Raw genomic sequence first — 25,402 nt, 5'->3', positions numbered from 1 at the left:
GGAGGAAGAAAGAGAGAGAGAAGGTAGAGAGGGAGGAGAGAAGGGAGGGAGTAAGGAAATAAATATTTATTGACCATCTGCTATATGCCAGGCACTGTGCTAAGTACTTCAAAAATATTATTTCATTTGACTTTTAGAGCAACCCGATGAGGTAGGTGATATTTTTACTGTGGAGGAAACTAAGGCAGATAGCAGTTAAGTGATTTGCCCAGGGTCACATTTGAGGCCAGATTTGAATTCCAGACTTCCTGACTTGAGGTCCAGGCACTCTAACCACTGCACCGCCGAGCTAAGAAGTCCACTAACCCTTGAAGTGGCCCTTTCTACCTTAGTCTATATGGTGACTATTTTCTTTATGTTAAACCTAAATATTAGCTAAGTTATAGAGAATGCCTCAGCTATACTACTGAACAAAATTTCATGGATGAAATCATAGGTCCAATTAAAAAAAAAACCTTAGTTGGGCAAAATGAGGGGAACTTTTGAAATATAGAGTTACCCTAATCACAAATGGTTCTTTCTTGGAGTTATGACAAAATCTTATTAGAACAAATGCATTTAAATATTTAAAATGGCATAAAAACAACTACGAATAAGTTGCTATATCTGAGACCTTTTTTCCCCAAGAAATTAAAGCGATGACAGATTCATTTATTTTTATTTTCAGATTCTTTGCTGAGGTTTATGTTTCTCATCTCCTGCCAGGAGAAAAGATCAGCACACATTAGCCACCGACTCTTGCAGTGATTTTCAAATGAGGAGGTTTTGAGTCACTTTGTTTCATCAAAAAATAACCAACATCTTTGAGGTATGAAAAAGGCATATTCTTTTTCTTGAGGACAGACTTCCCAGAATCCCCAGGGGACAGAAAAGCATATTAATCATAACTGACCTATAATTATAAGCACAAGTTTACTAAGTGAATTAATGAGCTAAGGACGTTTATTGGAGTTGTAGTCAATAAACATATGACAATAAAAAATACAGCAAGAGAAAAACCATGGGAGAGTGCACACTGATCTAATCCAAAGAAAGCAGATATGTTTAGTGTAAGCAGAGACAAAACATGGAGAATTTTCACTTAGGTAGGAAGAAGAGTTTGGGGAGCGGAGATAAAAAATGGAACTAGCAATTGGTCTAACTGCCTTGGGAGAAGAGGAGGAATGTAGTGGGAGGCAGTTGAGTCTGGGAGGTGGCTGCACCATTTGGTAATCATTGGTTATACTATGCATTGGTGGTAATCTCCAGGTAACTGTACAGAACAGTAGCCTCTGTGGGAAAATAACACTCCCCAACAGATGTCAACACACTAGGGGCAAAACCCTTTGCCCCATGCTAGTTATGGCTCTGGGTATAGGCAAAGGACAGCAAAAAGACAATCACTCAATTGAACCTTAAATGCTTCAAAATTGTAAGGCTCAAACTTGGTTCCAAAGAAGGGCTATGAGAAGAGATTCCCTCATCTTCTGTGAAAAGGTGAGCGACTTGGCTGAGAGATCAGATGTTGCATACTGTGATGTATTTGATCCATTTGTTAGGTTGTGTTGAATTTTTTTTTTTATTCTCTGATACTTTGTTATAATGGATAGCTCTTGGGAAAAGCAGGGGAGAGGCATACACTGAGAAATGAAGGGATACATAAAAACAAAAGATATCAATAAAGTCTATAAAAAAGTCAGTGGTTCAGAACAGCAGCTCAGCTGAAACGGCTGAGCTAGAAAGCAAGCTATTTGTTATTTGCCCTCAGTCCTAGATTGAATTTCACATGCTGCCCTCACTCCAATCTTATTCTTCCACAATTAAAGACCTCAGACATCAGCTCTTCATCACTTAGGAGCGCCACTGAAATAAACCGGGCCACTGACAAATCTAGGGCTTCTGTTAGAAGTAAAAAATGGGAAGAATTCAGAGAAATAGAAAGTACAGTGTGAAGTATGCAGAACTGGGAAAAACAATGTACACAATGATAGTAGTATAAACAGAAAAGAAAAATTGAATTGGGTGCTGCCTAATTGTAGGAACTCAAATGACCCCGGAGAAGAGGTAAGACAATGCACCTTCTTTGCTAAGGCAGGGGACTATGGGTAAGGAATATAGCATACATTCTCAAATAGCAGATATGTTGCTTGATTAAAAAAATGATAATTAGAAGTGATGGCTCACTGAGTAGGGATGGGAGATACATTTAGAATGGAGGGTGAAATAAAAACAATTACCAATTTTTTAAAGAAATCTTCAGTTAGACAAATAATCACAGATTTGAATTCTATTTCAGAATGTCTGAACACTCGCAAGGAACTCTGTAACTTTTACAAAGGTAAATTTCCCTTTCTCTCTTCTCAGTGGGAAGCCTGGAAAATGAACCCAGCTGACTGTCTTTTTTTGAGGGTCTGAAGCTGATTGATAGAGTCAGCTAGGTGATACAGGGTGTAGAGTGCCAAGCCTGGAGTCAGGAAGACTTCTTTTTGAGAGCTCAAGTCTAGCCTCAAACACTTACTAGTTGTGTGACCCTGGGCAAGTCACTTAATCCTGATTCCTCAGTTTCCTCATCTGCAAAATGAGCTGGAGAAGGAAATAGCAAACTACTCTAGTATCTCTGCCAAGAAAATCCCAAATGGGGGAAGGGGAGGATCCGCACAAAGAGTCACACCTGATTGAAAGGAATGAATAACAACAACAACAAGCAGCTAGCTGATGCTAATGGACTGGTTGACTGGTGTCTTTCAGGACTACCAATACCATCAACTCTCTCGCCTACTTTCTTTTTTTTTTACAAGTGAACTTATATCTCTTTTATTAAAGTATCTGCCTGATAATTTTATTTTATTTTATTTTTTTGGTCTTGCATATATTTTCTTTTTATTTTTCAAAATGAATCTTTTATGGTTTCCCTCATTGAATTCCTCCTAAAACCACTTCTTTTTTCCCTCTTTTTATTTTTTAAATTTATTTAATATTTTTAGTTTTCAGCATTGCTTTTCACAAGAGTTTGAATTACAAATTTTCTCCCCATTTCTACCCTCCCCCCCCAACTCCAAGATGGCACATATTCTGATTGCCCCATTCCCCAGTCAGCCCTCCCGTCTGTTACCCAACTCCCCCCAATCCCCTTTTCCCTTACTTTCTTGTAGGGCAAGATAGATTTCTATGCCCCATTGCCTTTATATTTTATTTTCTAGCTGCATGCAAAAACTTTGTTTTTGAACATCTGTTTTTAAAACTTTGAGTTCCAAATTCTCTCCCTTCTTCCCTCCCCACCCACCTTCCCTAAGAAGGCAAGCAATTCAACATAGGCCACATGCGTATCATTATGTAAAACCCTTCCACAATACTCATGTTGTGAAAGACTAACTATATTTTGCTCCTTCCTATCCTATACCCCTTTGTTCAATTTTCTCCCTTGATCTTGTCCCTTTTCCAAAGTGTTTGCTTTTGATTACTTCCTCCCCCTACGTGCCCTCTCATCTATCTTCCTCCCTCCCCTTTTTAGCTCTTTCCTCCTTCTTTCCTGTGGGGTAAGTAACCCAATTGAGTGTGTATGTTATTCCCTCCTCAGGTCAAATCTGATGAGGGCAAGATTCACTCATTCCCCCTCACTTATCCCCTATTCCCTTCCAATGAACTGCTTTTTCTTGCCACTTTTATGCAAGATAATTTACCCCATTCTATCTCTCCCTTTCTCCCTCTCCAATATATTCCTCCCTCATCCCTTAATTTTATTTTTTAGATATCATCCCTTCATATTCAACTCACCCTGTGCCCTCTGTCTACATATATAAATGTATATATATACATATATAGATATGTATATATATATGTGTGTGTGTGTGTGTGTGTGTGTGTGTATGTATGTATGTGTGTGTATGTCTATATACGTATATTGCCTTCAGCTACCCCAATACTGAGGTCTCATGAATTATACATATCATCTTTCGATGTAGGAATGTAAACAAAACAGTTCAACCTAAGTAACTTCCTTATGATTTGCCTTTCTTGTTTACCCTTTCAGGCTTCTCTTGATTCTTGTGTTTGAAAGTCAAATGTTCTATTCACCTCTGGTCTTTTCAATGAGAAAGCTTGAAAGTCCTCTATTTTATTGAAAATCCATATTTTGCCTTGGAGCATTATACTCAGTTTTGCTGGGTAGGTGATTCTTGATTTTAGCCTTAGCTCCATTGACCTCCGGAATATCATATTCCAAGCCCTTTGATCCCTTAATGTAGAAGCTGCTAGATGTTGTGTTATCTTGATTGCATTTCCACAATACTCAAATTGTTTCTTTCTGGCAGCTTGCAGTATTTTATCCTTGATCTGGGAGCTCTGGAATTTGGCAACAATGTTCTTAGGAGTCTTCTTTTTGGGATCTTTTTCAGGAGGCGATTGGTGGATTATTTCAATTTCCATTTTACCCTGTGGCTCTAGAATATCAGGGAAGTTTTCCTTGATAATTTCTTGAAAGATGACGTCTAGGCTCTTTTTTTGATCATGGCTTTCAGGTAGTCCAATAATTTTAAAATTATCTCTCCTGGATCTATTTTCTAGGTCAGTGGTTTTTCCAATGAGATATTTCACATTGTCTTCCATTTTTTCATTCCTGTGGTTCTGTTTTATAATATCTTGATTTCTCATCAAGTCACTAGCTTCCACTTGCTCCAATCTAATTTTTTAAGGTAGTATTTTCTTCAGTGGTCTTTTGGACCTCCTTTTCCATTTGGCTAATTCTGCCTTTCAAGGCATTCTTCTCCTCATTGGCTTTTTGGAGCTCTTTTGCCATTTGAGTTAGTCTATTTTTAAGATGTTATTTTCTTCAGTATTTTTGGGGTCTCCTTTACCAAGTCATTGAGTTGTTTTTCATGGTTTTCCTGCATCAATCTCATTTTTCTTACCAATTTTTCCTCTACTTCTCTAACTTGCTTTTCCCAATCCTTTTTGAGTTCTTCCATGGTCTGAGACCAGTTCATGTTTTCCTTGGAGACTTTTGATGGAGGCTCTTTGATTTTGTTGACTTCTTCTGGCTGTATGTTTTGATCTTCTTTGTCACCAAAGAAAGATTCCAAGGTCTGAGTCTGAATCTGAGTCCGTTTTTGCTGCCTGGCCATGTTCCCAGCTAACTACTTGACCCTTAAATTTTTTGTAGAGGTATGACTGCTTGTAGAGTATAGAGTACTTTGTCCCAAGCTTGAGGGGCTGTGCTGTTATTGTCAGAGCTTTTTCTACACAGCAAGCTCTGCCACACCAGTGCTCCTCCTCCCCCAAGAACTGCCAACTTGGACCTTGACTCAGATCTAAGCAGTCTCTGCACTCCTGCTCTGCCCCTGGGGCAGTAGCCAAACTACGAACTCCTTTCACTCTGTTCCAGCAGTTTTTTTCCCACTAACTTTCTCTGTTGTCTTTGGTGTTTGTGGGTTTAGAAGTCTGGTAACTGCCACAGTTCACTGATTCAGAGTGCTAGGGGCCTGTTCCACCCAGCTCCAGGGCTGGTTGGTCCATGCAGGCCACGCTGGACTCTTCTCCGCTCTGCTCCACTCCCAGCTCCATGTGATAGACCTTACCCAGAGACCATCCTGGTTGTCCTGGGCTGAAGCCCTGCTTCCCTCTGCTATTTGGGGGGTTCTGCAGTTCTAGAATTTGTTCAGAGCTGTTTTTATAGGTGTTTGAAGGATCCTGTGGGAGAGCTTTAGGCAAGTCCCTGCTTTCCAGCCACTATCTTGGTCCCGCCCTCTCACCTACTTTCATTAAAAACCTCATTGGCCTTTAGATCATGCCATGTGGCTCAACCTTACTACCACCAAGTTTCATTATATTGCTGAAAACAGGGTAGTGATTAGGACAAACCTGCTATTATACTGCAAGTGGATCTGGAGATACTCATGTCAGAGACCAGCATATTGGGGAGGGGGAGAAGGGAACCTAAGTCCTCAGGGGTGTTTCCAAATTGATTTATGTGCGCAATTTCTTCACAGGGAGTTGTAGCTGTATTGCACAATGGGCCCAGAGTTGATGCCAGTGATAGTGAATGCCAAGGGTCAAAAGTCTGACTAGTGGTATAAGGCCCTCACTAAGGGAAGCCCTCCACAGGTCTGGCAATGGGGTGGGGAGTGGGGAAAGGTGTACCTCTTGTTGACTGTGGGTTGGCAAAACACAGCAAAGTGCAGGTCTGTGCAGGGAAGACTAATGGTGGGGGGGGGAGGTTGGGAAGGCCCTTCCAAATTCCTAAGTTGTACCTTTCTCCTGCTCATCTCCTGGTTGCAGTGCTCACTTGCTCTCAGCTAAGAGGACTCCCTAAGGCCCTGAATATGCATGCTTAGGAGACTCCTTCTGGCTTTTTTACTTCAATAAGACTGGCCTACTTGAAGGTTACATGCATTGCAGCCATAAGCTAGAGCTGAGCCATGGTGGTGAGGGGTGGAAATGGAATTTTAACCCATGGAGCCAAAAGAGGAACCTGGGAGGTCTCTTTGAAAATTAAAAAAACAAGTCATTTTCAACTTTTTTCATATTCACAGGAAGAAAAGACATAGTTACTCATACCCCAGATTAAGGAGCTGACTCCCCCTGCCACCACCACTATGTACATAGTCATTCAGTTAATATCCTTCCTTTCAAAATTAGTCACAGCAATTCAGTGATATTGCCATAGACATGAACTTTATCTTTTAAAGAGCAAATGCATCACCATACTAACAAATAATTAATATAGCAGGCCTCCTCCATGTCTTGTCAGATATTCAACTGCCGTTATCATTATTAGCAAATCATAAGGTTTTTTGAGTAAGCACTGGGCTTATTCATCTGTCCCCCACTCCCCAGCCCCCAGCTGCTCTGGGAAAACGCCATGCAAACAGGAGAAAATGTCACTAAGATTGTGTTCAAATGGGAATAGAGCCATGGAAATATATTGCTAATGAACTGCCCCAATTACCAGGTCCAAAGCAGGGATGGGCATTCAATTCAAGAGAGAAGGGGAGCTCCCAGAGCCTGACAGAAGGATCGCATCACTGATAGCCCATCCAGGCTTCAGGCACCCAAAAGAGATGGTTGATTGATGTGCTCCTTAGCTGGATCAAGGTCATCTGGCACCATTTGTAAAGTTTCTTTCTTGCACACAGTTCTAGTAACAATCGCATTAACAGGCTGAGAAGTGAAGGGGGAAGTAGCGGGAAGAGGGTATCATTCATACGTTTTTCCTGCCTAAGTACAAGCATCCTGTGCACCTGCAGCCCTGGGAAGCTTTAGAGATGGGAAGGCTTTAGAAGGAGAGACTTTGGCCAAAGCCTTTTTTGTTTGCCCTTCAAACACCTATACAGCAAGACCCTCAAATCATGTATTCAAAGAAGTCCCCTTTTGTTGGCAAACTCCTCCATTTATGTGTGTAAACAGATGCTAGAGGAGGCCAGGAAACTCCACAGGGCGTTTGCACTGTGGACTAATAAGGGAATCAATGGGACACCCAGAATTGGCATTAATGAGGCCCCACGTGAGTCATACAGGGAATGCCTTAACTGGTTTCCTCCAGGGTCACTTTTGGGGCCCAGTGGTCAAAAGAAAAAAATAAGCTGAGAAAAAACAGGGACTGAGAAACAGAGGTAAGGGCTGGGAACTTTTCTAACCAGAGGGTGCTTTCTATTTCCTTTATCAGGGGTGCCAACTTAATCACTCTTTCTACACTAATCAACACCTTAGGCTTCTAAACTACTTGTGGTTGACAAGGTATAGCCCAAAGAAAAAAACACAGCTCCTGTTTCTGGTGCTGAACCTAAATGTGACTTCTGCTGCAAGAGCTCTTTGTCAGGTGCCTCCACTCCCAAAATAGGGTTCAATTCACATCCCAGCTAAAGGGACCATTTGTCCCTTGGACTTTCGAGGTGCCTTTGCAGTCTATCAATCCCATTGACTTGTAAATTTGCAGACTGCTCGGAGGTTAGGGCCCCAAAAGGTGTAAATGTGGTCCCTGGGTCCTTGGAAACATGCCTTCCTGGGGTCCAAGCCCTTCCCAGCCAACCGCCCCCTTCCACTTTGCAGGCTCAGCTGGCTCAGGAGAGACAGAAGTGAGTTCCTCACCTTCTCTAACTTGTTGATGCTAATGCCACAGCTGCTCCCACAGCCTTCCCCTTCTCTGTAGTAACAAAACTTCTCCCTTAGTCCAGGCCCTCATCACCTCCCATTTGGAGTAATCCAACAGTCTCCTAGCCTCTCTTCCATCCATCATCCACACAGTTGCCAAAATGATATTCCTAAAGCACAGCTCCAGCCCCATCAGTCCCCTGCTCCAGATGCTCCAGTGACTTCCTCTGATCTCGAGAATCAAATGCCAACTCTTTTACAGGGCATGCAAAGACTTTGCTGTCTGGCTCTAATTGACCTTTCCAGGCTAGCAGGCCACACATTATTACTCCATATCCTCTGCTCCCCAAACACACTGACCTGCTTACTGTTCCTCACACACCTGCATACCTTTCCATGGGCTCTCCCTTCTCCCCTCTGCCTCTTCCAATCCCTAGCTTCCTTCACAGCTCAATTCAAGGACCAACTCATCCAATGAAGTTTTTCCTGGTCCCCCTGGATGCTAGGGCCTAGCCTCCTCCCCCACAGACATTAGTTCATGTTTCTCTATGTGCATAAATGTTGCTTTGCCACCCCCCCATTTTGCTCTTGTCTTGGCATCCCCAGCACTTAGCCTGAAGTCTGGCAGGAGGCAGGTTTTCACCTTTACCAGTGTCTATTGAATTAAATTGGTGCTAGGTATTAAGTGGCACAGAAGGGGTCTGAAGAGTAGCTCTCTCACACCAAATGTGATGGCTTCCCACCATTCTAAACTACCTCTCTGATGTCCTTTGGAGAGCCTACCAGCCTCCCTTCTTCTTGCAGAGGAGGAAAATGAGTCCTGGGGAGGTTAATATACTTGCCCAAGGTCACACAAGAAGTATAAGATGTATGATTTGAATTCAAATCTAAGTCCAGATTCAGGGTTCTTTCCATTTTACTAAGGTGCCACTTTGACAAATAAATTCCTAAGATGTACAAAATCTATAATATGCTGTGATTTAGAGGGAAGAAGGGAAACTAACATCGGGATAATTGAGGAAAGGTCGCTTAAATAAGGCTACACATGAGATGAGACTTAAAAGTTCCAAGAGCAAGGGGTGAGGAAGAACCTTCAGGCATGAGAAAGATCCTCTGCAAGGTATGGAGGGGGGAGATGGAATGCTGCATGTAAGTAAACATCCTAGAAAGTCTGATTGGGAAGGGATTTAATTGTCAAACAGAGGAGTTTGTATTTTATCATAAAAGCAGTACGGAACCAGTGAAGCTTCATGAGCAGGGAAGTGACAGAATCAGAATTTCCTCTGCAAGCTGTATGCAGGATAGACTGTAGAGCGGAGACACTGGAGGCAATTAGGAGAGGCTACTAAAAGAGTCCCAAAGAAAGAAGATGAGGGCCTGAAGCAGTGGAGTTAGGATCAGACATTCTCATTTAATGGCTAGCATCAACAGGTTAAAATGTTGGGATCCATTAAACTATACAACTTCCCTACCACCACCAAAAAGAAATCTCCCCAACAGTGACTTGTTTCTCTTCCAACTGTTCTGTACAGCACAGCCAAAAAAATCAGTCACAGATAATGTTAGCTCAAACTTATAGATTGCTTTCAGGTTTGCATATGGTTTCCAATGCATAATCTCACTGGCTTTTCCCTGCAGTAATTCCGGGTAAGTGGAGTAGGTATCCCTACTTTTTACAGATGAAGAAAATAAGGCTTGGATAGTTTAAAAGGGTTTTCCCAGAATCCCAGAGCAATCAAGTGCCTGAGTCAGGATCCCAAACTGTATGTTCCCCACTCCAAGTCCAAAGACTACTATGCTAGGAATGGACATTCACCTTGGCTACCACGCTGACCTTCAAACATCACCAGAAGCTGCGCATCATCTACCAGGATGAAGACAGACTCATTTCCTACATGCTTCAAGGCTATTTGACAGTTGGCCCCATCTACCTAACTTCTTTCATCTACTCTGAACACCCTTAAGGAAGCATTCCACTCCACTGTAGCTGCGAAAACTCTATCATTGCCCATGAGCTAATGCTCCTCCCCTTCCCCCCCACCCCAGCACCTTTTATCACTTCACAAATCTCACCAGGTGATTCTATAAAGCAGAGAAAAGGCAAATCTCCATCTTTTGTCCAGTATAATTATACTCAGCCTTGAGGAGTTGAAACCCTTCTAGAGCAGGGCTTTTTAACCATTTTTGTGTCATGGACCCCTCTGGCAGTCTCATAAAGCCAAGGACCCCAAATCTGAATCACGTTTTTAAATATAGAACATAAAATACATAAGGTTATAGAAAAAGCTAACTGAAATGAAATACTGTTATTAATTAGAAAAAAAAAAGTTCAAGGAGCCCAGGTCAAGAACCCCTCTTCTAGGAGATTGGAGTACAAAGTAAAAATATGAATGAGGAAAAATAATAAGAGGTACTAACGAGCATGAAAAATAACAGATCTTGCTTCCAAAAAGTATGGCGAGCAGGCGGAAACTTGTAGTGACCTAAATCAAGAGCCAGTTGTCTTTGCCATGGTTATCTCTACTCTCCAGAGGATCAGAAACAATTAAATGTTCCCTAAACAATGGAATGACTTCAGTACAGAGACAAAGATTCAGAGTAGAATCTGGACCCATCCCAGAAGGTCTGTGAGTAGGAGAATGTGACAGGGAAGGAAGGGAAGAATCCAAGTGGTGGCTTGGAGCCAAGTGAGAGGTATGAGGGGTTTTCTCCATAGAGGAGAAGGCTGGAACTTCTGAAGAGGAAGCTATTGCTAGACTGTAAAGAGATGATGATGTCACTCTCCAGGTACTGTCATAAATTCTGTTGTTCAGTCATTTTTTAGTTGTGTCCAACTCTTTGTAACCCCGTTTGGGGTTTTCTTGGCAAAGATGCTGGAGTAGTTTGCCATTTCCTTCTCCAGCCATTTTATAGATGAGGAAACTGAGGCAAACAGGGGGAAGTGACTTGCCCAGGGTCACAGAGCTAGTAAGTGTTTGAGGCCAGATTTGAACTCTGGAAGATGAGTTTTCTTGACTTCAGGCCAGGGACTCTATCCACTGTGCCACCTAGCCTCCCAAGCTGTCATAAGAGAGACCATTCAATTAGGGTGAGTGGAGGAAGAGCTAGCTCAGTTTACAAAATAAAAGATTAAAAATGAAACAATCTATTAACCTCAAACAACAATAACAAATGTACTCATGATGTACGTGCCTCTGGTTTCTAAGTGGTCTATTATCTCTAGGCCACCTTCATTTCAGGATCATGAACCGTATTTTCCAACAACATGGAACCCATGTCACAAACACTCTCATGCCACAAAGGGCTTGGCTCCATCATGGGAGATTTTGCCCTAATTTGTCTCACCAGCACCATCCAAAACAGGCAGCTGCCGCACAATCACTCTACATTAAACAAAGAAGGTTTATTAAAAGACCTAGGGGGAAACAGCAACCCTCTCCCAAAGAGCCACGAAAATTACTAGTCACTTACTGTGATCAATATGCAGACTGCTCTCCCTCTGTAGTTCCCTGTTGCTCCCAGCAGGTGAAATTCAGCTACTTGTTTGCAGTTCTCTGTTGTTCCTTGCAGGTGTCCCCTGGCATTACTCTCTAGCCTAGCCCATTCTGGAAGGAGAAGATAGGAAGTGAGATTACAGCTAGTATTATCATGTCTGTCTAACTGTGTTCCATTACTGACTCCTAGAAATGGGAAATAGACAACAGAATATTTCCTACAGAAATTCCTCTCAATAGGAACCATGGATGTGACTCTTACTCAGCAGACCTGGTGTCTTTTGACTGAACAATGAAGAGCTGTAGTATTGTGGAAAGATGCTGAAACTGGACTCACAAGTTTTGGGATCATATCCTGGCTCTGCTCACAAGCATCACAATCTTGGGCAAGTTTTGCCTCTAATTACTAGCTTTGTGACCTTACACAAGTCATTTAACCTCTGGTCTGAATGTCTTCACCTGCAAAACTCTCTATTTAAGGCCAACATGGCTCTCATATTCTCTCCTCTCTCTCTCTCTTAACTTCTCCCTCCCTCCCTCCCTCTCCCTCTCCCCACCTTCTCATTGGGATCAGTGTTTGCCACTACCTCATTTCACATTCTTCCCCCTTTTGCAGCATGGCCTTAAGGGATACTGACCCATATTTGTTCTCTCACTGAGGTCATTCCCTTTCTCCATTACTATTGCTGATTTCCAGGCCATCTAGTCCAACCTCCCTCATTTGACAGAGGGAAACTAAGGCTCAGAGAGGTGTGATGGCTTGTCCAAGGTCACACCGGTTATAAACAGCAGTGCTTGGATGAAAACCTAAATCTTCTGACTCCAAGCTTGGGCACTAGAACACAGATCCTTGTCATTCTTCAGTTTCCAAAGAGTTCCTGTAACCAACTCCAGTTCCACATGCAGTAACTAGAAATCTCCATATCCTCTTGTAGATACTTGAGAAGATTGGCTTCTATCTGAAGGAAAACATGTCTTTCCTGGCTGTCAAAGCTCCCCACTTACTCTCTCTGATTATTTCATCTCTTAAGCAACTAACCAAGATATTCAAATCAGAAGCTTGGCTAATCACCAAGCTGACTTAGGTATCTAGAGAGAAGAATTAAGACATTTCTCCACCATCAATCGTAGTTTTACTCGGGGGCACTATTCATTGGAGGTAGGGTGGATATATTCCTTTCTATGCTCACCTTCCCACTGAACCGAGAGTATCAAGGTATTTGTTGATGACACCAAACTGTCCATGCATTTTTGTGTCTTATGGATTCTTGTTCAATAGCAAAAGCATTTAATTAAGACGCAAAACTATAAATTGGCAGCTAGGTGGTGCAATAGAGTCAGAAAGACTCATTTTTATCAGTTCAAATATCTCTTCGTGGACACTTACTAGCTGTGCAACTCTGGGAAAGTCATTTAAGCCTGTTTGCCTTAATTTCCTCATCTGTAAAATGAGCTGGAGAAGAAAATGGCAAACTACTCTAGCATCTTGGCCAAGAAAACAACAAATGGTGTCATGAAGAGTTGGACATGACTGAAAAGCAACTGAACAAAACTATAAATAACATGTATTAAAATCATTTTCTGTCACCATACACAAATGCCCTTTCAGTGCTTTTCCTTAATGAAATTCTCGGGAAGTCTCTTGGGATAGGCTAGTCTCTCTAAGACTTCACTGGGCCACCATGGCAACACCACTTTAAGTCTCACAACTCTTGATCACAGCTAGGACATCTCATGGCAGATAAGAAATAATTTGGGATTGTCTGGACACTTATCCTACCTACCTCTCCAGGCTGCACCTTATCTCCTCCTTTTCTTTTGTCTCTTATTCCTATCATATGGATGTTGAAGAATAAGCTACATTTATCTTTATGGTAGTCAGCTTCCTTGCAATTGTCAAGAGCACAGCAAGGTTAGATGGCCAAGTGTCCCAGGAAATAATGCTTCTTGTTATATTCAGGTATATAATGAAATCCACCTTTTAAAAATTTGGTTTTCCATTTAGCTAAATGTCCAGTTAGCTAAAACTTTTTTTTATATTTTCCAATTGAATTTTTAGTAAGAACATCAACATGAACTGGTTCAGTTCTTTCTGTAGTATTAGTAATTCTTTGGTCAGTGGAAAAAACAACATGTTTAGTAGGCTTAACACCCCCTTTTCCCACCACTCTGCTGCAGTCATTGTGGAAGGGGATCACAGAGAAATAAAGGTTATTTCATATTTTGATCTCAAAATGGCTCAGTGTAGTAAGCAGTACAAATATCACTGTTTCCATCTTATAGATGACTAACACAAGGAATGCAGAGACTTCCCCTTGGTTACCCAAACTCCAATCCAGTCCTTCTGCCTGCCAGTCCACTGCACTAGAAACTTACATCTCCAGATTCACCATCTCCTTTGAAATCAGATGTTTCCTGGGCTCATTTTTCCTTCCATGTGAACCCAAACAGTATACAATCTCTCTAAAGACTTCCCAATACCACCTGCAAACTTCCCTGTGCCCTTTGCAAAGATGGTAATTTTTTTGAGTGGCTATAGATCTCTAAGCTCAAATGAATTTTTTCACCCTACAAAAGCCAAAAGATAGCTAATGATTTCTGTAAGTATGCTCTGTCCTCTGAGGCTATCCTTTTAAGATATTTAAAGAAATACACATTTTCCACAACTATCCCTTTTTCATTTGCCACTGACACCAGTATCCCTAAGTGGCCCATTTCCAGGCCTGTGTATGAGCACAGCTGTAAGAGTGGCTTCATTCTGGGCTATTTCCAGGGCTCACTATGCTCTTTATTGTGAAAATGAGCCTGCCTCACTCCCTTCTGCCCCCTTTCTCTCACTCACACACACAGAATATACTAACATACAAATAACTGTTTTCCATTACAATCTTCATGCATCTGGAAATTCTCAAAAGCAACTTAAAACTCTTCCAAAGTTTAGGTGCTGCTGTCATTTAAACTTTTAAACATATTTCCTGCCAGTGTGCCCAAAATATCATGGCAGAACTCGGTGGTGATCATCATTAGTAGGAAGGGCCATCCTGAACAGATTACATATAACCGAGTGTCATAATGGGGAAGGAAAGGGTGGAAAAGAGGAGAGAACTTCCCTCTGCTCCCCTTCCCCCACACACTCTGATCAAAACTTCCCTACCTCACAGGATCATTTTTCTTAGGACAGCCCAATTGGCCTATTTATTGTCATTCCTCAGACACATTGTCACATCTCCTTTTTCCAAGCCTTTCCACAGGCTGCTTTCCCAACCTGTCATTCTGTCTCCCTTCATCTCCACACCACAAAATCCCTTGTTTTATTCAAAGCATTTGCTGCCTCCTACACAGGGCCTTCGCTGCTGCCCTTACGTAGTACACTCCCCACCTCTCCAAAAAAAATCCTCTGTATTTACTCTCAGTGATTATTTTATAAATGAAAGACACTTCATGATAATGGGAAGAAAGTGGCTGGCTTCAGAGTTCTGAAGAAAGGGCAGGCCTGGCTTTGAGCCCTGCCTGTACTAGAGCACAACCTTTCAGCACCTAAGGCAAGTCTCTAAGACTGTAACTTACCAGGTCTTCATTAGGAGAGGGGGCATCTTCAACCAATGAAAGTAGAGGTACAGACGTAACACAGGCAGAGTGTCCTGAAAACCTTAGCAAACTGTTAACCTATAATAGCTTAAGGGAGCAATGAAATTTTTTGGGATGCTCTGTTTACACAGGCACACAAAATTTAAACATAGGCAGCCATATACAAATAGAACATATACATATGTATACATGCACACAAATATGTGCAAATATATACACTCGACAATGCACTATATATATATATAAATTCGCATGCATATGTTTATTGTGTGCATATACATGTATGTATATATGTGTGTATGTATAGACACAGACACACACACACACACACACATCACTACCTCCCATTAGAACACAAGCTCCTCAAAGGTACAGTTGTCTTTGCAGGTCCAGGGTCAAGCTAAATAAGTTCATTCAAGGCTGCAAACACTTATTAGGCACCTAGAAGTATAGAGTCCTATGACCAATTGTGTCACAGGCTACAAAAACCAATCATATACTCAAATCCCCAAGTAATACATGGCCCTTAATAACAAGAATACCTCACAACAATGAGTACAGATTCATAATACTGAGTACAGATTCATATTCAATGCACTTGTGTTCACTGTTATGGGGTAGACCATCCCATAGGGCACACCCTCACACCCCACAGACCCTTGGGCCACATCCTTCCACAAGTCTTTCATGAAAGATCAATCTAGAACAACAGAGGCTATCCCCTATAACCCATTGGGCACCAGAGAACAACTGGGGCCAGCTATCTGTTTCAGTCACTCTCTAAACACAATTGGCTCATCTCCTTTTCTGATCTCATCATTTCTAGATAATATTGTTTATTACTTAAACAACAGCATGTTTTCCCAAAGCATTCCTAACAAGCAAAGAGCATATGTAGAACCCAAAAAAGGTGCCCATATTTCTCTTGCAAGAGCACTTGGGCACAAGTAATCTTGATAGTGCCCTAAAGCCTCCTTATGCCAAGTTAACCAACAATCATGTATTATGTGCCTACTATGTGCCAGGAAATATGTTGGGTCCCAGGGAGAGAATTAACAGGAATGAAACAAGAAATTAACAAGAATGAAATAAAGACCAAACATTTTAATGATAGGCACACACACTCTCTCTTTCACACACACACACACACACACACACACACACACACACACATGCTTTCTATATACCTATATTATGAGTGTACATACATTATATATGTACACATGTATGCATGTCTGTATATACACACATGCATGTATAAATAGTTTTAATCTAGAGTTAATGAATGTTAATAGATACAGGGAAGTTAGGGAGGGAAGAACGGCACTAGCAATTGGAGGCAGATAAGCAATATGCCACATATCCCTCCTCCTAAGTGCCTAACACACCAATGCACATGTGCTCTTCAGCTCCACAAAGAGAGCATGGGGAGAACTGGGATCAGTTCCAGAAGTCCTGTTTTAAGGGAGACATCATTGGCTAGCATGTGCGTGTCAGAAGGAAAGCAATCAAGCTGGGGAAGGGCCTTAAGAACACGTCATTTGAGGATTGGATAAAGGAAAGGGCAATGTTCAGCCTGGTTAAAAAGCAGCTCAGGGAGGCTAGCAGAGCCACAGTATAGCAGAACTGTGTTGTAGTATTTAAAGGCCTGGCATGTGGAACATATAAAGTCAGCCTTGACAGGAAGAAGGCGCCAAGAATCAAGTGTCAGCTTGCCGGCAGGAACAACATCCTAGCCATGACAATTATCCCAAAGTGAAATATCTGCCTCAAAAGGTTAGATGAATTGGATGCTTAGGTCCCTCTCAACTCATGTTCCGTCATTCTGAATACTTTGGAGAAGACCTCCAATGGTAGGAATTTCCAATACCACAGCAAGTGGGTGGCAGTACTCCCTTTAGTCAGGCTGGACCATAAACAGCTCCCACACTCCAATCTTATTCCAACGCCAGCAAACGCAAGATGGCCTGTGACCCCAGTTCACTAAGCAGAGGCAGTTAATAGCAGCTCTGGCCTTCTACATTCTACTGTCTATCAGTTCTGCTGGTCATATACACATAGCCATGGTACATGACCTTGGGCCTTGGGATATGGGTGAATGCCTACTCCACAAAAAGGGGAATTCTAAGGATTCCTAAGATTCAAAGCAGCAATCTGCCAATCAATGTCTAAATAGACATGATATAATTATTTTTTAATTCACAGATTTATGTCTTTACATTTTTAACCAATGAACACATTAAAGCATAAACATTTTCATAGTGGAAATGTGAAAATTTATGATCTCTTTTCTTTCTGTGTTTGGGTAATAAAGTATGTTTACTGAACACAGCCATTGTGAGTTATGTGCTCATGGGGGCTGAATAAATGAATTTTAAGATGATGGTCTTAGAGATGAGGAAATAAAACACTCTCCTTTCATGGGGGGGTGGACTATGGGTGCAGCATGTTGCATACATTTTTAGGTCTAGTTGCTTTATCACTTGGTATTCCATTATGGTTTTTCACCATTGCAAGGAAAAATTTGTTGGGAGTGGGGGGTGGGGAGTAGAGCTTATATGGAAATAATTTGATGAAATGACAAAGTCAAAACAAAAAAAATACCAGTAAGATTTTATCAAAATCGTCTTCAGGACATTTACTGTTTGGTTCGGTTTATACAACAGAGAGCAAACCTCAGTGCGTACATTTATAGCCTATTGTGTCCTTACAGCCAGAGAAAGAGACATTGAAAACTGCTCCCATCTCAGAGCTCAAAGGGACCTTAATGTGGCCCATATTCCCAAATCCAAGAACTCCATTTCCCAAGTCCTCCTTCACTGCAGCAGATAGAATGGACTCTGAGAAAACACAAGTGTTTGCAGAACAGCTTGGAATAACTCAAAGGGTCTCGGCCCACAGGTGGCAAGTCCCAATTTTATCCATTTACCTATGAGCTCACCATGACTCAGTCTTAGCCATTTCACTTCTCACAAAGAGGGCATCTTAGGAACCCAAATGAGCTGACATATGGAAAGCACTTTGCAAAATAAATAACTGAATAAATAAATTAATGAACACACAAAATCCAAACCTTGAAGGTCACCCTACTGCTGAGCGGCCAAAATGGCTTTTATTTGCAAACCTGTCAAAATGGAGGAAGCTGGCCCATCCTTTACTTCTCTCACCGGTTCTTTTTGACACACACACTCAGAGCTCTTCAATAAAAGCTACGCGGGGGGGATAGGTGTACCAGCTTTTCCTGGCTGCCTTCTTTTTAACTCCTCTAGCTGAGCTTCAACATGCCATAGATTTCCAGAACAGGCAACCTCAGTGGCATCTCACCTGGAGTCTTATTTATCCAAACTCCAATAATGAAAGCATAAAGCAGGATAAGAGAAGGGAGCACTAGACTAAGAGTCAGAAAGACCTGTGTTCCAATCCCAACTAAGACACTGACCAGAGCCATGTGACAAGGGTTTTTTACAATATCTGAGGGATCTTGAGTAAGTCTTGTCTTTGGGTGTTAATTTCCTCATTTGTAGATTTACAAGATTAAACTAGATGGACCACAAAGTCTCTTCCATCCCTGCAGAGAATTTATCTGGGCTCTGGGCAAGTCCCAACCTCTTTGAGTTTTCTCATCTGTATTACTGTCAGGGTCAAATACAAAGGATGTATGAAAAGCACTTTCAGGACCCTAAAATGCAATACAGACATTAACTCATTATTAAAAGCAAAGTTAGAAAGCCAAACATTGTAATCATAAAGAAAATCCTGGCTCTAGAGATCATAGGAGGAAAAATGTCCTTCCTCTTTATTGAAGTGAGGGACTATGGGTATGGAATATTTCATTCACTATCAGACTGTTTTGCTTTTTTATAAAAGAAAACTCACTGAGTTAGGTAGGATGAGATTTCTGGAAATAGCATGATATAAAAATAAAAGTCATCCATAAAGCTTGGAGAGTGGGTTTTAACCATGCAAATTCATTTCCAAATTGTATTTTATAAGTGCGCCTGGGATTGTTTGAAATACAAAATTAAAGTCTTCTCTAATTCCCCTTGCTATGGATTTTTGGCTTGCTCCAAGTGGCTTACCCATGGTGGGGTATATGTGTATATGTTTGTGTGTGTGTGTGTGTGTGTGTGTGTGTGTGTGTGTTTAATTTCATACTGATTTTTGTAGGAGTTCAGAGGACTATAAAAATATTTGGCCCATGCAGATCCACAGTCCAAGGCTGGGTTTGGCACTATGTTTGCTCATCACCCCAGAATGAAAAGGGAAGTTTACGCATATTTGAGAGAAGGCATCAAGATGCAATATGTTTAAATACGGAATACCCTCACTCTACTGTCACAGATGATACTTGTAGCCAAAGACGGCCAAGGCCCACACTTGTGTCTGTGCGTGACACTTGGCAAACACAGGCCTCTCCAGGAGAGGGAGGCACTGTGCTCACTATGCTGCCAGCTTATCTACAAGAGCTTTAATAAAAACCCAAACTCCCCATCAGAGAATCAAAGCTCAGGGTAGCAGGAGCCAAGGAAACAGACTTTGCTACCATTGTGCCTGAAAATTGTTTTCTCTTTGTTTTTGCTCCCTGCTGAACAAAATAAGCACTGTGCAGGTATCACAGGTGGACAAGAGGTGATTCCTCATCCAAGGCACTCCTGGAAAGCCATACATGCAAGGTGTCATCAATGTGTCCCTCAATGTATAGGGGAGCCTTCTACAGATGATGACAAAGATGTGAACAAAAGAAGAGCTTGAGCATGGAAACTAGCCAACAGACTGATAAAGGCTTCCGACATCTTGGTACAATTACTAGAACCTTTGCCTTAAACATTCCAAGGGAGTCAAATGATATCCATTTCTTGAGCTCTTACTATGTGCCAGGCACTGTGCTGAGTACTGCAAACATACGGAAAGGAGACTGCAAGGAGATCAAAGTGAAACGGGGAAATGGACACAGAGTAGATGGAAGGCCATCTGAAGAAGGAAGACATAGGAAGCTGGGGGGGCAAGGCTCAAGAGAAGCCTCTTGGAGTAGGTGGGATTATGACTCTGTCTTGAATAAAATCAGGGAAATTAAGAGGCAGAGGTGAGTGGGCAGAATATTCCAGGTGTGTGTGCATGGAGGGGTGGGCATGGCATGGTGGAATAACCCAGTGCAAAAGTATAAGAGGTGAGAGATGTTGGTTACATTCAGTGAACAAGAAACAGGCCAATGCAGAGAAGGAACAAAAGAAAGCAGTCCCTAATTGTATTTTGTAAGCATGCCTAGGAATGTTGGAAATACAAAATTAAGTTATTTCCTAATCCCCTTGCCATGGGTTTTTGGCTTGCTCCAAGTGGCTTACCCATGGTGGTGCATGTGTGCAGGGTGTATGTTTAATTTCGTATCGATTTTGCAGTCCTCTCCCTCCCCCTATAAAATGCATTCTTTCTAGGGTTAGTATCTCTCTCTCTGCCATACCTTAGTCATCACAGTCTGACTAGCCTACCTCTTTTTATCATCATACATTTCCTGGATGCTCCCTTCTCTGCCCCTTTTCCCACACCCAAACCATCACTGGTAAAATGCTGCAGCCCACTTACTCCCACCACACATTTCTTCCCTCCAGGAGTATTTGCCTCATCCCTCCACTGCTCTCTTGGTCACTCACAATTTAGATTCTTTGGAGATCATGATGCTCCATGATACACAGCTATATAACACCTGGTGGGGGGGGGGGAGGATATGGTGGTTGCAAAAGCATACCATGATGAAAAGTGGGCATGAATTTGGAAAACCTTCTAAATATATTTTTTATTTTATTCATCACAGGAGTTAAACAATGTGGCTGTGAGCCATGGAGCATGAGCGCCTCTGAAGAATGAACGATGAGGATCACTCAGAGAGCAGTGAAGAAGTGCATGCTGGCCAGGAGAAAGCTCCAACAGAGAACAAAGAAGAAACCACAAAGAAGAACCAAGGAAAGAATAACATCAAGGAGCCATATGATAGAATAAAGAAGATGGGCGGTAAGTGGCAAGAGCCAGGACACACATATGAAGGACACACTGCTGGGCCCATAGTGGCTGGGCCATTGCCCTCACTCCTTGAATATAAGGAGCCCCTTTGCTCTAGACCCAGGCTTGCAGTCCAAACAATATTCAGTCCTAGAGGACCTTGGCCTCTAATGGTGGAAGGACCTAACACTATTCAGTTCATTTAAACACCCAGCTAATACCCTGGGAACAAATCATTTAAACCTTAGGTTTACTTTAACATCTAGATTTTCCCCAAAGAAAGGCAGGAAAGAAAGATACTCAATGTGAAGTGTAAATCAGGTATGGGACAGGTATTTATTTCCTGCATAGAAAGGAAGTACTAAAGCATAAGACACAGGAATGACACAAAGACTTAAAACAGGATTCGGTAACAAGAATAAGTATGTTACCATCTTTCCACAGGCTGATACTGAAACCTCATAACATAAAACAGGCTATAAGACTGCAGGTTTTCCACTTTACATTTCACTGTGGCTCTGTACTATCCAGACAACTCCTAACAGCGATTGTTACAATGGGCTGGGCTTGGGCTAATCCTCTTGTCAATGGTTGTCCTCTCTGACGGAGAAGCTTCAGCTTCCATCGGTCAGTGGACCCAGGACCTCTGGACTCCACAAGGGCACAAGGTTGCCTCCAAGCTTGGAGATGTCTACTGTAAGTATGTTCAGTCACCAAGTCAGGAAAGAATATAACGCAGAAAAAGCAGCCAGGGGCCTAAAAAGAAGTTTTCCTAGGTGACTCTATGCTCCATGTGAAAGTAGCAGAGTTACATAGTACATCTTCCCCTCCTTTTTCACTGAGACTCTAGAGACAGAGTACACTACTCATTACAGGGGAGAGATGAGGTAAGAGTCTTATTCAGAAGCTGCCTTTCCATTAAACTCAGGCAGTGCTAGCTACCACTAGCTCCCATGCTGCTGTCATAGAATTGGGAGGGGGAAGGTCAAGGACAAAGGCACCACTCAGAGTTTGCCTCATTTTAAAACATCAGCTCCTTTCAGAAGAAGTATGTTAGAGTCAGCTGAAATCTGCAATAGCCCATTGGGAAACTTTTAGTAGGAAGATTCATATCTTGGAAATCCACAAATGCTACAAATCAGGACTTTATTGTTTTACTGATTGCCTAGAAGACTTAAGAAAATGTTAAAAAAAAACACCTTAAACTTAAAAGTGTGTCATACATATATTTTTTTGTCAGAGCTAGTTATTAGACATTTATCAGCACATCCCTGGTGCTAGGTCACTACAAGGCAGAAAACAACTCAGGAGTTCTTTATCTTGGATGCATTCAAACACTGAGTCACATGTTGAGTTTGTTGTAAAGACTGTGTACGCATGCTCTATATAACCCACATCACACAAGGCTTACACAGTGCATTTGGGTGACGCCCTTTTCATGAGCTTATAGGAGGATATAGACAAAGGGCATTAAAGGTTTATGCTCTGCCCCAATGGCCAGCTCCTCCAAATCGATATGATCACTGCTTCATTAGACGATGTCAGTAATCAGCAATGGCTTCTACGTATGGCATATTTAGAAACTAGTAATAATGTATGTGCTAGATAATATTTACTCAGTCTGCAGAAGGCATTTTTGCTTATTATACTGAGCCACGCTGTGTATTTTCTTGGCGCTAACCAAAGATTAAAATGTAATGCTTGGTGTGCATATGGATTTGCAGACCCCTTGCAGTAACTCCTGGGAGTAGCCTTCTGGCCCTCTTTCCACAGGATATGAATATCAATTAACGATTTGGCACTCAGGTCTACAGAGAATGCCTCTAAGACAGACATCTCAATTCCAAGGATAACATTAACATCAAGAGAAAACTTAAGGTTATCTGCTCCCAGACACCAGGACTGAGATGATGGGTGACTTGGATGGGCACTAAGCTGAATCTATCAGTCAATAAGCATTCATTAAGGACCTACGTGCCAGACATTGTGTTTGGTCCTAAGGATAGAGTTAAGTGAAACAGTGCCTGTTCTTACAAAGCTTACATTCTGCTGGGAGGAATACAGCACATTATCACAAACAAGTAAATACACATTTAGCAACTGCAATAATGTGAGGAAAAGAGATTCGCACAGGTTCCAGAGTTCAGTACTTAGTGGCATGTTCTGAACTTGGATTTCTGGGATACTGTCTCCTTGAATCTCTCATCTCCAGAGCAATATAGATGCAGCACAAGATTAATGCCCCATCCCACAAGAGCTATGCTGGGATGGAGGGAGGAGGGTTGTGAAATTAAAAATTGGCGGGGGGACAACACAGGCTCCGATACGACTTGAGCCTGAACTGAGCCTTGAAAGGGTTCCAAGAGGTAGAAGTGAGGAGGGAGAACAAGACTGACATTGGGGACAGAAGAGGTAAATGCTGGGGCTGGGAGATGCCGTGTTGCATACAAGTAACAACAAGACCGACAGTTTGGCTCTGGGGAGCTACTAGAGAATCCTGCCTAAGGGAATAAACAAGGTAAGACCTGAACTTCAACAATCACCACCTCTGATGGTTTAAAGTTCCTGGAGACAAGTAAATGTACTGTACGATGACAGAAAGGTGAAATCGGTCCTAATTTTTATAAAGGGGAAGCAAATAGAGTTTATAAATTAGCTATTATTGAGAATGATTTCAATTTCTGGCAAAATTCAATAACATCTTGTTACAGAAGATGTTCTAGATAGTTTTACTTTATCCAATGCTTTGCTAGAATCCAGGGATCTCATATTCTTCTTAAGTAAAAGATGAAGAGATGTGGAATAAATGGTAACACAGAAAAATTGGAACTGAATGAATTGGAGTACTCAAAGTGTAGTCGTGAGTCAATGCCAACATGGAAGGAAGTCTCCAGGGGAGTGCCCAAGGGATCTGTACTTGGACTCATTCTACTGTACATGTTTTCTCAATGACTTGGATTTGCATATGAAACAAAGCTGGAAAAGACAGCTAAGTCATTGGATATCAAAGTCAGGGTACAGAAAGTTCATGACAAGATTAGAGCACTGGGCTGAATCTAAAAAGATGAAATTCAGTAGGAATAAATGGAGTCTTACACTGACTTAAAAACACACAATTTCATAAATTCAATATGGATCATACACGGTTAAAGAGTGATTGGTACAAAAAGGTTTTTTTATGATTTTAAAAGAACTCAAGCTCAGCATGAGGCAACAGTAGGACATGGAAGCCTAAAAAAGCTGTCACTGGTTAAGAAGCTCATTGATTAGCTAAAAAGTGTCCAGAGGATGGTAACCAACATGATAGGGAAGTGAGGTCTTGAGTCCATATCATATAAAGATCACTTGAAGGAAAGAAACCTCAGGGTTGCCATGAGAGCTATCTTTAAGTATTTGAAAGGCAGCAATAGGGAAAAGACCAGTTTTATTTGACTATAGAGGGAAGAACAAAGAGCAGTGGAAATAGGTGGCCAAAAGGAAAGTTTAGAATCAATTACACAAACAGTATTCCTGACAATAACAGTTGTTCCAAAGCAGAATAGAGGGAGGCGGTTCCCCTTCATTAGAGGTCTTTAAAGGACAGGTTGGATAACTACTTATTAGGGATGTCACAGTGGCACTTCCTTTTCAAGTAAATAGAATAAATGGCCACTGAAGTGGCCAACTCAAAAAAACTCTGTGCATCTGTGATCATGATATATGAAGATTTTGGTTTGACACATACTGTGAAACTATAGGCAAAATATTTAACATCTCACTATTCTCAGGCAATTTTCTAAAGATCCTACAGCCATTCCTCAACTGATAAATGGTCAAAGGATACGGACAGGCAGTTTTCAGATGAAGATATCAAAGCTCTCTATAGTCATATGAAAAAATGCTCTAAATCACTATTGATTAGAAAATGCAAATTAAAAGGTACCACCTCACATCTATCAGATTAGCTAATATGACAGGAAAGGAAAATGCTATATGTTAGAGAGGATGTGGGAAGATTGGGACACTGATGCACAGTTAGTGGAGTTGTGAACTGATCCAACCATTCTAGAGAACAATTTGGAACTATGCCCAAAGGGCAGACAAACTGTGCAAACTCTTAGACCCAACAATACCACTACTATGCCTGCAACCCAAAGAGATCATTAAAAAGGGAAAAGAACACACATGTACAAAAATATTTATAGCACCTTTTTGTGGTAGCAAAGAATTGGAAGTTGAGGGGATGCTCATCAGTTGGGAAGTGGCTGAAGAAGTTGTGGTAT

The sequence above is a fragment of the Trichosurus vulpecula genome, chromosome X (assembly GCF_011100635.1).
Source record: "Trichosurus vulpecula isolate mTriVul1 chromosome X, mTriVul1.pri, whole genome shotgun sequence".
Lineage (NCBI taxonomy): Eukaryota > Metazoa > Chordata > Mammalia > Diprotodontia > Phalangeridae > Trichosurus > Trichosurus vulpecula.
The sequence above is the reverse complement of the archived record's forward strand: the minus strand, read 5'-3'. Positions refer to the sequence as shown.